This window comes from Chiloscyllium plagiosum, chromosome 27, assembly GCF_004010195.1.
Source record: "Chiloscyllium plagiosum isolate BGI_BamShark_2017 chromosome 27, ASM401019v2, whole genome shotgun sequence".
NCBI lineage: Eukaryota > Metazoa > Chordata > Chondrichthyes > Orectolobiformes > Hemiscylliidae > Chiloscyllium > Chiloscyllium plagiosum.
The window spans coordinates 22,969,063-22,987,127 of NC_057736.1; the positions used below are offsets into that span (position 1 = coordinate 22,969,063).

Genomic DNA, 18,065 nt, shown 5'->3' on the forward strand with positions numbered 1-18,065 from the left:
GGACATCTGGAGGTGTCTCCACCCTACAGGTAGGGATCTCACGTTTTTCTCCAATCCGCATAGATGTCACACGAGGATTGATTTTTTTCTGATCCCTCCGGTAACCCTGAATCTCGTGGCATCCTGTACGATTAGTAATATTGCCATCTCTGATCATGCTCCAGTCTACCTCATGGTTAAGATTAAGGATGTTACAGTGGATTCAAGGTACTGGCGAATGGATCCCTTTATTCTCATGGACAATAAGTTTGTGGAGTATTTCTCTAGGGAATTTCAGGCATTCCTAGACATCAACATAGGCTCGGTTGATAGCTCATCTGTTCCCTGGGAAACTGCCAAAGCTTATGCCAGGGGGTTAGTCATTTCATATTCCACCAGTTGGAAGTGGCAGAAGGGTGAGCAGCAACATCTCCTTGAAGCACGGTTGAAGGCAGCCGAGAAGGCTTATTTTGACAGACGCTTGTTGGTCAAACTACAGAGGATTACGGCTCTGCGGTCTGCACTAAATTCCGTACTCACACAGATGGCAAAGAAGGAGCTGGCTTTTGCAACGCAAAGGTTATACAAGTATGGTGACAAGCCAGGCAAATACTTAGCATACCTTGCCAGAAAGAGAAGTGCCCCACAAACCATTACAGCGATTAGGGAAGGGTCTGCGAACCTAACATGTGATTCTAAAAAGATTAATGTGGCGTTCTAGAGATTTTACTCTAAGTTATATCAGTCTGAGAATTGTGAGGACGGGCAGGCCAAAATGGAATCCTTTTTTAGAGATCTGAATCTCCCGAGTGTGACTCCCGAAAAACAGTCCTTTCTCAATGCTCCATTATCAGAGCAAGAAGTGCAGGAAGCTGTGAGGCAGCTTCAGAGTGGAAAGGCACCCGGCCCTGATGGACTTCCCAGTGAATTCTATAAGGAATTTATAAGTATACTGTCAGGCCCGATGCTGAATATGTTTAATGATTCATACAGTCATGTTGGTCTCCCACCATCTCTGAGAGAGGCCAATATTTCACTTATCCTTAAAAAAGTGAAGGATCCAGAAGACTGTGCTTCATACAGGCCCATCTCGCTCTTAAATGTGGACTTTAAAATCCTCTCTAAGGCTCTCGCATTAAGGCTGAAGACTGTGTTACCCTCTATTATTAAAGAGGATCAGACGGGCTTCATAAAGGGTTGCAGATCCTCCAATAATGTTAGGAGGCTGCATAACGTAATTCAAGCATGCCAACAGCAGTCAACACAGGGATCGGTGATTTCTTTAGATGCAGAGAAGGCATTTGACTGAGTTGAGTGGCCGTACCTTTTCTGTACTCTAGACCGGTTTGGTCTGGGCGAAGTTTTCATAAGATGGGTAAAGGTCTCTACAGTGTACCTCTCACGGCGGTCATTACCAATGGGGTACGATCAAGCAATTTTAATATTTCTAGGGGCAGCCGGCAGGGTGTCCCCTTTCACCATTACTTATTATGTTGGTGATTGAACCGTTGGCAGAGACCATTCGTGGGAATCTCAGTATATCAGCTCCAGAAGTGGGGTCAAAATTACATAAGTTCTCGCTGTATGCAGACGATGTTCTAATTTTCTTGACAAATCCAACAGTTTCAGTGCCTTGCCTGATACAATGCATTCACGCGTTTGGTGCTTTTTCAGGGTATAAGATTAATTTTGCTAAATCAGAGGCTATGCCTATGGGTGGTCTTACGAAAGAGTTGGCTCTTGAGAGTGACTATAGATTCCCATTTAGGTGGTCACGGGGGTGGGGGGTGGGGATGGTGGGAAGGGGTTGTGTATTTGGGCATATTCATTACTCCAGTTCTGGATTGGTTGTTCAAAGCCAATTTTATTCAATTATTTGAAAAAAATTAAATAAGATCTCCAAAGCTGGAAGGCACTTCCAGTCTCATGGTTGGGTCAGATAGCGCTTATTAAGATGAATATTCTCCCTCGTTTGCTATACCCCATACGGATACTCCCCCTGATTTTCATTAAACAAACACTCAGGATACTGAACTGTTAATTCAGCTCCTTTATCTGGCACCGTAAACGGCCCCTCATTAAATTAGCCAAACTGCAGTTGCCTCACAGATTGGGAGGAGTAGACCTTCCGGACATTAAAAATGACCAATTAAGCTCGTTTTTGACCTACGTGAGTGATTGGGTTTGTGGGGACCCTCTTTCAATATGGCTAGATATCGAAGCCTCCCAAGGTAAGGTGCCCCCTTACCAGTTTGCTGTTTTTGGACAAGGTGAGGACCGTTAGGGAATATTGCCATAACCCAATAGTCGAAAAATGTGATGCTGAAAAAACACAGCAGGCCAGGCGGCATCCGAGGAGCAGGAGAATCGACGTTTCGGACATAAGCCCTTCTTCAGGAATCTGCAGCATCGCAGTCCTCACTTTCTCCTAGTTGATCATAACCCATTAGTCATCAATACTGTTAAAGCATGGAGGGCAATTCGGCAGAGGGAAGGCAATATTGGCAAAACATCTTTGTTTACACCTTTAGTGGATATGCCAGGTTTTCAACCGGGTATGAAAGATTCAGGATTTAAATGTTGGGCAGCTAGGGGTATATGTTGCATGGGTGATTTATTTGAGGGAGATGTTAGTACAGGAGTACGAGTTACCTAATAGAGACCTCTTTCGTTTTTTTCAAGTTAGGGATTTTATTCAAAAAGAGACCACACTTTTGACTGATCCCTACAAATCTGACATAGAAAGAGGGGTACTAAGGGCTAAGAGTACACTCTCAGTCAGTACTTTATATCACCAACTGGGGGGTGCCACCTCAGATGAGTCTGATCGACTCTGCAAGATGTGGGAAAGAGAGCTGGGTGTTGAAGTTTCTTCAGAGGCATGGGAGGATATTTGGGAGAATGAAAGGAAGATATCAATTTGCAATAGGACTCATGCTTTACAGTTTAAGATTCTCCAAAGGGTCCACTTAGCCCCAGACGGTTTGTCAAAATTTAAACCAGGGGTATCTTCAGCATGTCCCAAGTGCAAGGTCTGCACAGGCACTCTTACCCATTGTCTTTGATCTTGTGACAGGCTTCAAACGTATTGGAGCGCTGTGACGGGTGCAATGGAGAGGATTTTAGGTGTAGGGGTGGAGAAGGACCCTATTTCTCTCCTTTTGGGCCTACCCATTGTATTTCCTGCAGACGTGCATAAGAAAAATTTTTTCAATATGCTTACATTCTGTGCAAGGAAGAATATCTTGCTAGGTTGGATTTCTGAAAACCCTTCAGGCCTGTCGGGTTGGCGGAAGATTGTTATGGAGCACATTCCCCTGGATTTTCTCACAAATATGGTACACCACAAAACTGAGAATTTTTACAAGACATGGCAACCCTTTTTGAAATACCTGGACACAGATTTATCTGCCACACGAACAAGGGCTTGTGTTTCATGAGTCCAATATCCTGGGAGGAGGAACTGTGAATGTATGAGTGTTTTGTTTGGCTGGCTGAGTTATTACTATTTAGTTGTTTGTTGTTAGGTATTTATTTATTTAGTTAAATAGCTAGTTCAGGGCTTTTTAAAAATTTTATACTTCTCTATATTTGTTTATACATTCGTATAGGAGGGTGGGTTGGGGAATTTTTTTTATTATTTGGGTTTAGTTTTGTACCATTTTGAAGTGCATTGTTTTGGTTTTTTTTGTTACTTACAGTGTGGAAACAGGCCCTTTAGCCCAACAAATCCACACCAACCCTCTGAAGAGCAACCCACCCAGACCCATTCCCCTACGCCTAACACTACGGGCAATTTAGCATGGCCAATTCACCTAACCTGCACATCTTTGGACTGTGGGAGGAAACCGGAGCACCTGGAGGAAACCCATGCAGACACGGGGAGAATGTGCAAACTCCACACAGAAAGTTGCTCAAGGTGGGAATTGAACCCAGGTCTCTGGCGCTGTGAGGCAATAGTGCTAACCACTGTGCCACTGTACAAAGTTAAAAATCACACAATACCAGGTTGTAGTCCAACAGGTTTATTTGGAAGCACTAGCTTTCGGAGCGCTGCTCCTTCATCAAGTGATTGTGGAGGATAAGATTGTAAGATACAGAATTTATAGCAAAAGTTTACAGTGTGATGTAACTAAAATTATATATTGAAAAAGACCCGGATTGTTTGATAAGTCTCTCATCTTTTAGAGTGACCAAGCTGGTTTTAGTTCTTTCATATGGAAATCGCAAAACCTTTTTTTGTACTTGCAGAATTACATTTTACTTTGCTCAAAAACTGCAATAATTCATGTAGGATTCTGTAAAGCTGTTTTTTTAGATTAGAATCAGCCTGACCATTGTGGCACAGACAGCCTCACAGGGAGTTAACACCTTCAATATCTTATCTGAGCTGACACATCAATTGTTAAAGTGCACTTAAGAGTGTAACTTTTAAAAAACGTTTTGCGATTTACATATGAAAGAACTGAAACCAACATGGTCATTCTAACAGTGAGAGATTTAACAAGCAATCTGGGTCTTTCTCAATATATAATTTCACTTACATCACACTTTAAACTTTTGCTATAAATTCTGAGTCTTACAATCTTTTTCTCCACAATCACCTGATGAAGGAGCAGCACTCCAAAAGTTAGTACTTCCAAATAAACCTGTTGGACTATAACCTGGTGTTGTGTGATTTTTAACTCTGAACTTTTTTTGGACAGGCTTAAGAATTTTTTTCCTTTTCACAATAACTGAGAACACACTGTATAGGTAAGTGACAGTAATACTTTTTGACTGCCTGTACCAGCCCCTTACAGTCACTAGACACTGAGATGAAGTTTAACAGAAGAAATAATGGAAATCGGTCAGACAGCTACAGCAAAGATTGAGGGGTTTAAAATTACATACAGACTGAAAAGATCAGGTGAGCAAAGTTAGCCTAGATGAGGAGTTCAGAGGAAGAGTCCTACTGGATTTGAAACATTAATTCTGTTTCTCTCTCCACAGATGCTCCAGACCCGCCAAGTTTCTCCAGCATTTTCTGTATATTTGTTTCAGATTTCCAGCATCTGCAGTGCTATACTTTTGTGAAAGCTCATAGAATGTTTTCAGGATAGTTTTTTAGAGTGACATATTATACTCAATTTGGCATCAAGAAATCATATAGGATTAATTAATGACCTCAGGATCCCCTAAGTAGCAGTGATCATTATTTGATTGAATTTTACATTCAGTTTGAGTGAAGAAGAATTGGTTTGAAAACTAGTATTTAAACTTAAGTAAGGGCAGTTATAAGGTCATGAAAAGAAAGTTGGCTAAAGTGAACTGGCAAATTAGTTTAAGGGATAGGTCAATAGAGATGCAGTGGCAGTCATTTTAGAGGATTTTTCATAATGTGCAGAAGAGATACATTCCAACGAGAAGGAAACATCCGAAGGGATACTGTGGATAACTAAGCTAGTTAATATCTGATATAGAGAAAAAACATATGATTGTATGAAACTGGATGGCACATTAGAAGATGAGACAGAACACAAAAAAAAGACTGACTAAAAGATTAATAAGGAGGGAAAATTATTTTTAAAAGATTAAAACATGAGAATGGAATACAGTGAATGTAATGGGCAGATATTTTATAACCCATGTGTATGCTATTCCATCTATTTGTACATTAGTTTCAAAAATGATTAAGATTGTATAACATTGTGAACACGTTGAAGAGAAAATTATGAACAATTTGCCAGTTTTAGGATCATAAATCCATATGATGAAGTTTTAAAAATCCTGTTATCTTTACGGACGATAGAAACATTAACCCATCAGGAATCCTATCACATTTATTCAATGCCCGGAGAAAATACCCCTCAAACCTCTCTAAAACAACCATTCAATCAATCAGTCCACCTGAAAAACAGGTTAAAATTATACTCCATAGATTCTAAGCTTCTCAAAATCGCCCCAGCAACACAAGGACTATCATGTCTGTTTTTGCCTTCCCATCTTCCTATGATCTTTCCTGTGTTATCACTCCCAGCTGATGTGCATTAAACCTTAAATGGACATGATCTTCATCTCATCACAATATCATGATATGTATATGGTATAAAAACGTAGTCTTCACCTTACTGAGCTCTGTCCCCTTACATCATGACCTTCTGAGAGAAGCATGCTGCAGTACATTGGAATTACTTAGCTTGAGCCCAGCTATGCAAGTGACTGCATTTGTAATGTATGCATGCATATACCAGGTGCTGAAATAAAAGTTCATTGAATTCTCCAATACTGCGTGACCTCCGTCTCATTCATATGTAGTGTTCCCGTGGGACACTGAGATAAACATCGACTGGTCCTGGAGAACCATTTCAGTGAAAGACACTCATTGGTCTGCCTGAAACTTGTTGGTTTTCCAGAGCAAGGAATTAATCTTGACTTGAGTGTTGCAGACTGGCACATTCCAAGTCCAGTACTATGTGCTGAGGGATATTCTAAAGCTTGAGGCAGCTGCCACTAAGGCGCAGTAGGGAAAGACCACAGTCCAAGGTCTTTCTTCTGAAGTTAAATGGGAGTCTGTTCAGCTATTGGACCATCCCAGTGTTTCAAATATATGTAAGTATAATTTTACACAAGTAAGAGATGCTTTTGGCTTTATTTATTAGATAGATTCAAACTCCGATGTTTGTTTATTTTCTTCATATGCTACTGTCCAGAACCAAATTGCTTCAGTGACTATTTATGTATATATGTGTTTTTATGAATAAAGTATATTTTTGAAATAAAAATAATGTTATGGCTGCTAACTTAAGTATCATATTATAATAGTTACAGATAATCAGCTATCACATCATATTATATGAATCTTTAATCTCACTTCTTGCCAGGTATGTATCTGGTTCTTTTTCAAAGGTGTTAGTTAGCATGGAATTAACTTATTCAATACATCAAAGGCTGGAAAATCATTTTAATCTTCATTAGGTTTCTTCTCACTATGTTAATTATTTGTACACTTTTGAGCCCTGCAGTTATCGCAGTATACAATCTTATGTCGTTAAACAGTTAGAACTGCTATAATGCTACAAGCTCTGACATTTGCACTGAATAAACAGCAAACTTTAATGACTTCTGAGGTGTTAAACTGACGCATATGAAAAGATTAGCTGTTGCAAAGGTGAGACTGGAGTCATTAAACTGCTATTTATTTATGTTTTCTATACACGAATCGCGAAAAAAAAATGCACTAAATGAAACCACCTCAATAGTGTGACCTTAATGGAGATCAATAATCCAGTTTTGGGAAACTAATGTCTACTAATCAATGGCAAGAACATGAGGATAGATGTAAAACAGGTTACAGATTAGCGCTAGCTGTTGGACACCATTGCACAATGTTAAAATTATACCCAGTATGTATCAATAACTTTAAGTCAATGAAGTAGGGTGGACGTCCTGTATTATTTGGTTAGGTTAATTCCATAGAATCGTTACAGTGTGGAAACAGGCCATTCAGCCCAACAAGTCCATACTGACCCTCCAAAGAGTAATCCACCTGGACCCATTCCCCTACATTTAGGCCTGACCACTATGGGTAAATTAGCATGGCCAATTCTAATCAGTGGATTATGCGAGGAAACCCATACAGACATGAGGAGAACATGCAAACTTCATACAGATAGTCACCCAAGGCTAGAGTTGAACCTAGGTCCCTGGTGCTGTGAGGCACTAGTGCTGACCGCTGAGCCACAGTGCCTGCATCTATACAGGCTATCAGATATATGAGTATATCATCTTGTCAATATGTAGTATCATTTCGAAGTGGGGATTTAGTCATATTGGACATTAATATGACCCCCATTTATCACATAATTGGTATGATGAAGCCTGAAGTCTGAAGTTTGATCCTAGCCTGGTTTCACAGCTGCTGGGGCTTGTGGCACAGAATGAACACAGCAGATGTCAGACAAGTTGTCCAGGAGGGAAAGAGAGAAATCTGTAAGTTGTTTCTTATGCTCCCCTTCAACTCAATAGTGAGATACCTAAGCAGTCACATTTAGTGCAACTTTTCTATCTTAGAGAGCAGTACAACCATTTCATGTTGCTTGTGAGGGGATTGTGTGGCAGAATCGACATTATAGCATTAACAAAAACCAAAGTAATTTGGTTCCTTAAAAAAGTCGTAAACACGAAGCGACTTTGACATCATTTATTGAGTAACTTCTCGTACAAGATATCTATCAGTCTTATTTGCAATGAAACGCAAGGTTTCAGTGCCACCTCTGTCACAGGCTGGATTGCAGCAGTTGTACTGATATGATGTAGTATTTTTTTGCTGGGTAATTGTGTTTTTTTCAAACCAAGCTATAGGTAAGAAACAATTAAGTGGCTAGCCAGAGAACGTGAGGAAACCACCTGCTCAAACCATGAAGAACTGAGCTGGGATTGGAGCTGTGTCAAACACCTCACCGTGGTTCTGAATCTGGTTTTCTGTAATGACAGTGGATTGAGGTCTAAGATTTAGTGGCTTGGACACTGGTATCGAGAGATATTAGGGTTACAAACCAAATGAAAGCTTATTCCCACAAAAAACGCACACCTCTGCCCATCAAAGACACCAGATTATGCAGTCAGGTACAACTTCTGAAAAAGTTTTTCTTTCAAGCTGTTTTTCAGAAAGTAACAAAAGGAAATTAGTCAAATTAAAGTGTAACAAGTCATTGTCTTATTAAAACATTGTTTGTATTATGAGTTACCGTATGTTATCCTTCACTTGATCAGCTTAGTTCAGTTGTTTTGCTATTTAATGCTCATTACTACAATTGGTTCTAATTGATATGAAAAACTGATAACATTTTTACCAAACTATGTGCTGATTATAATCTGCTTGGTTGTTTTACAAGATGAAAATCTTACAAAAGGATATTAGTTGCAGAGCAAAGTCTGCACTTTACTGCGTTTGATATTCATTTGAACGCTTCAAATGGAACAACAGATATAGTTCAGAAGCCATTTTAATTTGTGTTTCATCTTGACTTATTGGCAAAATTGAAACCCTTGAAATTAAAGATGCAGTGGCAGTGTGGACAAGAAATATGGCGAAAGAGACAGAAAACAGAAGAAGAACAGTGAGTGGCTGTTATGCAGATTGGAGAGAGTACACAGTGGTGTCCCCCAGAGGTCAACAGTAGGATTGTTCGATATACCACAATGTGCATTGCTATAAGGAGATAGTGAGGACTGCAGATGCTGGATGGTCAGAGTCAATAAAGTATGAAGCTGGAAAAAGCACAGCAGGTCAAGCAGCCTTTTGAGAGGAGCAGGGGAGTCAACATTTCAGGTTGCAACCTTTCAGGAGGACTTCAAACTTTACTCATAACATAAAACTTGAAAATTGAATTTTCCATATTCTTAAGCTAATACTAATATATTTTGGAGGGGTGGAGAAGGGGGTGGCAGGCAGAGAGAAGTGGCGATTGTTTTCACTCATTCCTGACCTTAAGTTTTATTTTAAAACACCTTGATTTCTTAGTAATGGAAGAAGAATTAAGACAATGGGGGAAATCAGCAGATTGTAGAAGTGACTTGCTGAAGGCTAACAAAGATAGAGGCTTGCTGCAGTGGTCCAGTGAAGCTCAGCGCAAGCTGGAAGAACGACACCTCATTTTCCACTTGGGGACCCTGCATCCCTCTGGACCCAATATCGAGTTCAATAATTTTAGAGCCTGAACTCCCCCATGCCCCAGGCCCCAACCCCACACGCCAGGCCTTGTAATCACATAGTCTGCCATTACACACTACCGATTGTTCGCCACTAAAAGTGCCCATTAACAGCTATTCACTCTCCTAGCCAGATTGTTATCCACTCCTTTGTCTGTCCATCTGCTTTCTCTTTCTTTGGGCTCTATCCCACCTATCATTAACTCCTTATTCCCTCCACTCACCCTATCTTCTGCATATAAACCAACATTTTCCAAGCTACCATCTGTTTTGAGGAAAGGTCACCGGACCCGAACTGCTAACTTTGATTTCTCTTCACAGATGCTGCCAGACCTGCTGAGCTTTTCTAGCAATTTCTGCTTTTATTTCTGATTTACAGTTGTTTCAGTTTTCTGGATGGAGGCTGGTCATCTCCAGCAAGACAACTTTCAGTAATATAGGAGAAACATTATCAGTGATTGGTAAGATCACTACTGTCCTAAATTATTTGTTTAAGACTCAGTCCTGCCTGGGACTGTAATTACAGGCATTGTGGTGACCACATATACATGAAAAAGATGATTGATATATTGATCACCATGTGTAGCTATTTACCTCCTTCCCTATTATTATCACATTGGTGTAAATCGAAAGGATCACTGATATTCAAGGTGAAGTATTTGGAAAAACATATTTGTGCAGCAGGCATTGGATGTCGAAAGGAAATTTTGTCTTCTGGGAGAATCTAGAGGTTACCATTTAAAAATAAAGCAACACCTATTTAAAACAGAGATGAGGTAACACTTTTTCTCAGAGGGTTTCAAGTTTTTGGAATTCCCTCCCTCAAAAGGCAGTGGATGCAGAATCTTGAAATATCTTTAAGGCAAAGATAGATAGAGTCTTGAATGTCAAGAAGTGGAAGATGCTGAAAATGTGTTGCTGGAAAAGCGCAGCAGGTCAGACCACAACAAAACGACGTTTGCAGGAAGAGCGCCTCATCTTCCGCCTAGGAACCCTCCAACCACAAGGGATGGACTCGGATTTCACCAGTTTCCTCATTTCCCCTCCCCCCACCTTGTCTCGGTCTAATCCATCGAATTCAGCACCGCCTTCCTAACCTGCAATCTTCTTCCCGACCTCTCCGCCCCCACCCCAGTCTGACCTATCACCCTCACCTTGACCTCTTTCCACCTATCACATTTCCGACGCCCCTCCCCCAAGTCCCTCCTCCCTACCTTTTATCTTAGCCTGCTGGACAAACTTTCCTCATTCCTGAAGAAGGGCTTATGCCCGAAACGTCGATTCTCCTGTTCCCTGGATGCTGCCTGACCTGCTGCGCTTTTCCAGCAACACATTTTCAGCTCTGATCTCCAGCATCTGCAGACCTCACTTTCTCCTCAAAGAAGTGGAAGATGATCAGGGTTATGTAGGAATGTAGATTTGAGATTAAAATCAGATCAGCCATGAGTTTATGGAATACTGGAGAAGACTCAAAGGCCAAGGGCTTATTTGTTGTTCATGTATTTGTATTTATTATACATGACAGTGTGCCCAATGTGGTAATAGATAGCATGATTCATAACAAAAGAACAATAAGGTTCTATTAAGGCTTGGCATGCATGTATGGTTAATGTTAATTAACTCCGAATTAGTAGTATGTGCCACTGGTACTTACTGAGCATTATGTGAAAATTGCAACATGAACATAGTTCACTCCATCTGACCAGCCCATGTTGGCATCTATAAAGATATTAGGCCTAATCCCATATATCTGCCTCATTCCTTTTATTGTCTCTGTGAAATGTTGGCACACTCTATATTTATATCAATCAATCTCCAATTTTATGTCACAATCTCACAACCCTCGGTATTAAAATGTTTCTCCTTTTCTCTATCCACACATACTACTCAGTTCCCTGTCTTCAAAGTTTCAAACACCAAAAATTCTATAATTTCTCTTGTTCTAATAAACCACTCCCAATTTTTGAATCTGTCTTCTTATTTGTGTTTTCTCACACTAGGCAACAGCTTAGCCAATTTCGACTGTAATCTCACTAAACTGTCTATTAGATTATAGTTCAACTTTAGTTTTCAATGGCCATCTGGAGTATGGACCACATTACAGTGCTTTAGGTATCATTCCAATAAAAAAGTTGACATCAGTGCATAGTATAGGTCTCGCCAGATGCTCATATTGTTAGCCCAGGCTGTGGAAATGTTTACTAACGGTATGTAAGTAGACTGATTGTAACACTCTTTGATACTTGTGGTATCACCTTTAACCTGAATACTCCAGTGAATGCCCTGCTTTAACCTTACATGGCTGAACATCTGTCCTGCAAGCGCTGCTTAAAAGGATCATCCACCGCTTTCAGCTTAGCTGTCGATTGATTTCAACTGACTGTTGCTGAGCTAGTTGTTGGTGGTTTTGTATAGCTATTTAAAGTTGCCAAAGAGTGCAAGGGAGACATGTGTTGTGAACTTGGTTCTATCTTTAAGCGTTCTGCTCAGAACTATTCATCCCTTGTCAGAGGTGATGGTCTAGATTTCCTCTTGGTGGGTGAGAGGGAACATAAGCAAGAATATAGGGGAGGATCACCTCTTCAAAGTTGAAAGAGGAAGAGGGAGAGCAGGGCAAGAAGCCAGTCTTCAGAGAGCAACAAGGAACCATGGGTCAAACTTACCTCAGGGAGGCGGAAAGCAGGAGCCATGTTTGTTTTTGGGTCAGAAAGCCTCCACTGGTGGAAATCAGAGCAGGGTAAGATTTTCGAGTGTGTGAGGCCTTTGTTGGCATGGATGCAGGTTCCGTGCTCAATTAAGATTGATGAGCAGACATCACTTGAAGCTAGAGAGCCAGTCAGAGGCCTTCCAGTTTCACTGGATCATTCAAGTGAAGAATGAAGCAAGGAACTGGGAGGATGCTTCAATAAGAAGGTGCCCGCTCATTCACTTCTTAAAAGCTTTCACTAAGAAAAGGAAATGCATCAAGTTTGGTGTAATTCGAGCCGAACCCCCATCTCTCCAGGTTTGAATTTGGCTGTACTCCATTTGGTCAGCTGAGAGAAATCTGTAGATCTGCTAGGAATATTGATACTTCAGCTTACTAGGATGCCTATCTCAAGGCAATTAATCTTCCCTCTGACATTGGGTAAACTACAGGGAAATGACCCATGGCAGGTAGCCTTCAATTATTTTAACCAAATCAAAACTGGACTTAACAGCCCAGAATGGGATATTGTAACAGGAATGCAAATTAATGGTGAACACAATGTTATATCAGAAAATGGAATCTTTTAAACTTAGTAGTTAATAAGGGTCTTAGTAAGGTTAATTGGCTACCTGCCTTGTGGGGTTGGGTAGTCTTTCCAGTCCTTAAACTGCCTCCTCCAAAATCGTCTGCACCAGAAACAATCAATATTGATTGGCCAGCCAGTGCCTGCCTTTTTGTATCTCTACCAACTCCATTACCAAACCTGGGTGCATGACCTCAAAATGCTTTTTACATCAGACTCCTACCACACTAAAGTGGGCACATCATCTCTGAGTGAACTACCTACTGCTGTATGGAGGAAGCTGCTGAAGCAATGAATACAAAGAGAGATGAATATATTATATTCTCTCTCACTGGAGATATGCAGATAGAGGAACTTAAGTCTTTACCAGGATAGCTGACTTCCTGATGGTGCAGCTTGCCATCTCTACAGACAGATGACATTGTGTGCATTGCATGTTGATTCAGAAGAGTACCACAACCAAAGCAGGTTGCATTCCTTCAATGTCCAGGTGTGACCATAGTCACCATGCAGTTTAATAGGTGAGAGTGGGTACTGCAGATGCTGGAGATTAGAGTCAAGATTAGAGTGGTGCTGGAAAAGCACAGCAGGTCAGGCAGCATCCGAGAGAATCGACGGTTTTGTCAAAAGCCTTTCAACAGAAATGAGGCTGGGAGCTTCGGGGGTGGAGGATAAATGGGAGGGGGGTAGGGCTGGGGGGAAGGTAGCTGAGAGTGCAAGAGGTGGATGGAGGTGGGGTGAAGGTGATAGGTCGGAGAGGAGGGTGAAGCGGATAGGTGGGAAGGGAGATTGGCAGATAGGACAGGTCATGAGGATGGTGGATTAGAGTGGTGCTGGAAAAGCACAGCAGTTCAGACAGCATCCAAGGAGCAGGAAAATCAATGTTTCGGGCAAAATCCCTTCATCAGGAATACCGAAACGTTGATTTTCCTGCTCCTTGGATGCTGTCTGAACTGCTGTGCTTTTCCAGCACCACTCTAATCCAGAATCTGGTTTCCAGCATCTGCAGTCATTGTTTTTACCCTCATGAGGATGGTGCTGAGCTGGAAGGTTGGAACTGCAATAAGTTGTGGGGGAGGAGAAATGAGCAAACTGGTGAAGTCCATATTGATGGCATGGGGTTAAAGGGTTCTGAGGCGGAAGATGAGGCATTTTTCCTCCAGGCATTAGGTGGTGAGGGAGTGGCGATAGAGAAGACCCAGGACCTGCATGTCCTCGGCAGAGCGTAAGAGGGAATTGAAATTTTCAGCCATGGGGCGGTGGGGTTGATCATGCAGTTTAATGCCTCATATCCTGGCATCAGTCATGATACTTTCAGACCTCAGGCCAACACTGGGACTACCATGGGAAAACAGACAGCCTTACAGAGTGATATGGATTATCTGTTGACTACCTGACTCATGACTCTAGTTTACAACCCACACTCACAAGGATAGGCAGCATGCACAGAGAGAAAGAGCAAAGTTATCAGATGGAATATTATTCCGGTCCAGGCTTCTGGTCTCGAGATGATTTCTCGAAGTGCAGTCCCATTGTGGCTAAGCATTTAAGAAAGACTGTAATGTTTGAACTTTCAGCTTTATTTCGTTATTTTCTACTTAAAACTAAGATGGTCTGCAATGTGTAATTTTAACTTTGCATGTTTTATGCTATACTATAATTACTGCAATGTTTAACTTTTAACTTTGTTCAAACTTTCTACCTTGTTCTTAATATTCTGCACCTAGGAACGTTTACCAAAGATGGCACCTTGTGTGGTGACATTATACACTTTTCACTGTACTCCTGTACTTGAGTACACATAACAATCAAATCAAATCATTGAGAAGACAATTTGTGTACCTAAACAAGGATTCAACTACCTAGACCCTTTTGGAAAAGGCCTGCAAGTGTTCACCATAAAGTGTGACATGATTTATCATTGTTTGCTCTACCCTGGACAATCTCAACATCATGAGGAAACAGACCTAAGATATACAGTAGGTAGGTAGGTAGATAGGTAGGCAGTCCTTAGGTATATTGTACACTAGGTATACAATGAGCTAATGAGGAGGAGTAAGAATACAAGGAGAAAGAAGGGAGCTGCCAACCAACATATCCCCTTTGGAATCATGCTGCTTGTGATGGGTTCATCCAACAGCAATACCTGATAAAACAACCACAAATTCCTCAACAACTCAACAGTTCAGTATCTTACCATCCCTATGGACCTCAATGCTGAAATCAAAGCCACAAAGCAAACATCCTAAAGTAACTTTATAAATTTAACCATTTGATATTCCATGCGAGAGTTAATCACCCTTAATCATTCCTTAATTCCAACTTTCCACATGCCATTGCCAGGTATGGTGCTGTTCCACTGGTTACAACATGGCTTGTGGAAAGTTGATGACTTGTACTAGGTATGAACGCATGTAGAGTTGCAGGGCGGTCTCAAGAATCTCTGGCTCTGAAGCGTTTGACTACACCATCTCAGCATGAGAGATAGCAGTCTGTGCTGGCCAACTGATAGGCAAATGGTAAAATCCATTTTACATTACTATTACTATCATTGTGAGAGAAGGAAGGTTGTTTTCCTGTGGATCTACCTATGGAGTGGTGCCTCAGCAATCCCAGCAATGTGTTGGAGGACAAGACCCCTTTGCACATTGGTCTATGCAGCTCTGATGGCAGCACTCTGAGCCTGCATGGCAGCAACGTAGCCTCACACAACGTCACTCTATCACTCCACTGAGATGTGACTTCTGCTTGTATTGCAGTGAAAGCTGAGATGTCGGTCCACAATGTGGTACCAGCCTTCAGCCCACAAATGTGCTAATGGGATCAGCCACCACCTCTATGATGGAAAGAAAGAGCTTCAAGCCATGTATAAAAGCTTTGTTCAAATTTGGTGCTAGTCTGCCTCCTGCATCTTGATAGGAACCCCAGGCTATCTGGCAGGCCTGCCAAAGAACCAAGGTTTATGTGCTCATGTCCACCAGCCTTTTTCAGTTACCTACACCAGAAAACAACTCATCTGAATCTGCTGCAGCAGAACCTACGTGTAAACTCACCCTCTGGGGATCTGGAACTAATACTAACTTTGTGTCCTGCTCAGACCACAACTCCGCCAAGCTTTGCATCTGACCATGTGCCAATCCTGCCTCTAAGAACCCCTTAATTGTTAATTTTGATTTAAGTTCTTTCAGTCATTTTTAAAGCAGAGGTAGTTAGATTCCTGATGAGCAAGGGGCTGAAAGTAATAGGTGGGAATGTGAACTAATCAGATCAGCCATGATTTTACTGAGTGTCAGAGGAAGTTCAAGGGAAGGCTGTGTGGCTCTCGGTTCACACATTCCAATGTAGATTATGTCCAGTACCAGTTTCTGACCTGGGACTGCAAGTGTAAGAATGAGCAAGGTGTCTTCTTCATCTTCATTCTCTCTTGCTCTTTGTTTCTTTCCCCTGTATTGTGACCTGGTTAGGTTGTTGTCATTGGGTATGTAAATGTAGAAAGATAAATATTGTTGCAAGAGTCCAACAGAGTAGGGCTGTTGGGCCTGGACAGCAAGAAGTGCCATCATCTGCATGACGGTAATCAGAATAAATTGTACATTCAGACAAAAGTGGAATTTGATACATATTTGCATCTTTGATAACTTCTGACCCCTTACTGCCCATGGCCCCACTCAGCGTTACTCTGGTGATGGTGGGCAATGTTTCCTCCAATGGGACAGAGACATGAAACCTGGTCTGTCCCTGCTATTACATCATGCTGCCTCTGATTGTATACCATCTTGCCCTGTGAGACAAAGGACAACATGGTGTAATGTATTTCGGTGATGTGCCAGTCGATGTTAAACATCTGGCAATGTGCATAACGTATAAGATGTATTTATGAAGCTTGCAGCAGTTCCCAGTGCATGAGAATGAAGTGTAAATGTAAAGATGAAGTATTAGTAAGGGGGACAGATTGCTTGAGGGCAGGTGATGTTTAGGTGCTATGACGAACAATCTGTGAGATGAATGGCTAATTTGGTTTGATTTAGCATTTGAAAGGTGCACTCACCGATCTGCATTGCTCCTGTGAGGTTGTTGAGCGACTTTCTGCTTTGCATCGAGGTCCTGAATGTTACTCTGCTCAAATGGAGTATCATGGGCATTTGTTACCTCTGCCTTCACATTGATCAGAGGGTCTGCTGGTCTGCTGGGGAGAGAGTCCTCTCTCTTCCTGCCCACCTCTTGCATTGAGGCCCCTCCGCAAAGATCATACTCTCTGCTTTCCTCTGCCTTTGTCTATTTCCTGCTTGAACTTAGTTTCCAAAACATTGTCAGCACTTGCTGCAGCCTGATCGTACCTCCCCTTGCAGGCAGGGTTACTGTAGTGCAGGCTAGCTGCAAGTGGTCTTAGCCACACACAAGCTGGGCTTCCTTGCTGAAGCATACAACTACTCAGCAGCATGTTTTCAAAAGTACTTTTCAAGTCAAACTATTAACACATGTTAAGACATACCTCTGGGCTAGGTGGGACTTGAACCCTAACCTCTGACCCAGAGGTAGGAACATGACCACTACACCACCGGTCCCCAGCAGAGTGCTTACACTTGGATACATGCTACAGTCAAGCTAATGAACAGGCTCCACAAGGATTCCACACTACCTACATTGGAATAACTTAGAGTCATAGAGATGTACAGCATGGAAACAGACCCTTCGGTCTAACCCGTCCATGCCGACCAGATATTCCAACCCAAGCTAGTGCCGCCTGCCAGCACCCAGCCCATATCCCTCCAAACCCTTCCTATTCATATACCCATCCAAATGCCTCTTAAATGTTGCAATTGTACGACTTCCTCTGGCAGCTCATTCCATACACGTAGCACCCTCTGTGTGAAAAAGTTGCCCCTTAGGTCTCTTTTATATCTTTCCCCTCTCACCCTAAACCTAAGCCTTCTAGTTCTGGACTCCCTGATCCCAGGGAAAATACTTGGCCTATTTACACATGACCCTCATAATTTTGTAAACCTCTATAAGGTCACCCCTTAGCCTCTGATGTTCCAGGGAAAACAGCCCCATCCTATTCAGCCTCTCCCCATAGCTCAAATCCTCCAATCCTGGCAACATCCTTGTAAATCTCTTCTG

At 41.8% G+C, this 18,065-nt stretch overlaps 1 long non-coding RNA gene across 2 annotated transcripts in view; it reads right to left on the reverse strand.

Annotated features, from left to right (window-relative positions):
• The window catches only part of LOC122563647, a 55,669-nt gene extending 38,484 nt beyond the window's left edge, over positions 1-17,185 (reverse strand). For both annotated transcript variants that reach the window (XR_006315683.1, XR_006315682.1), the window contains exon 1: positions 16,993-17,185. This is a non-coding gene — a long non-coding RNA (uncharacterized LOC122563647). The remainder of the gene's footprint in view (positions 1-16,992) is intronic.
• Between the last annotated feature and the right edge of the window lie 880 nt (positions 17,186-18,065).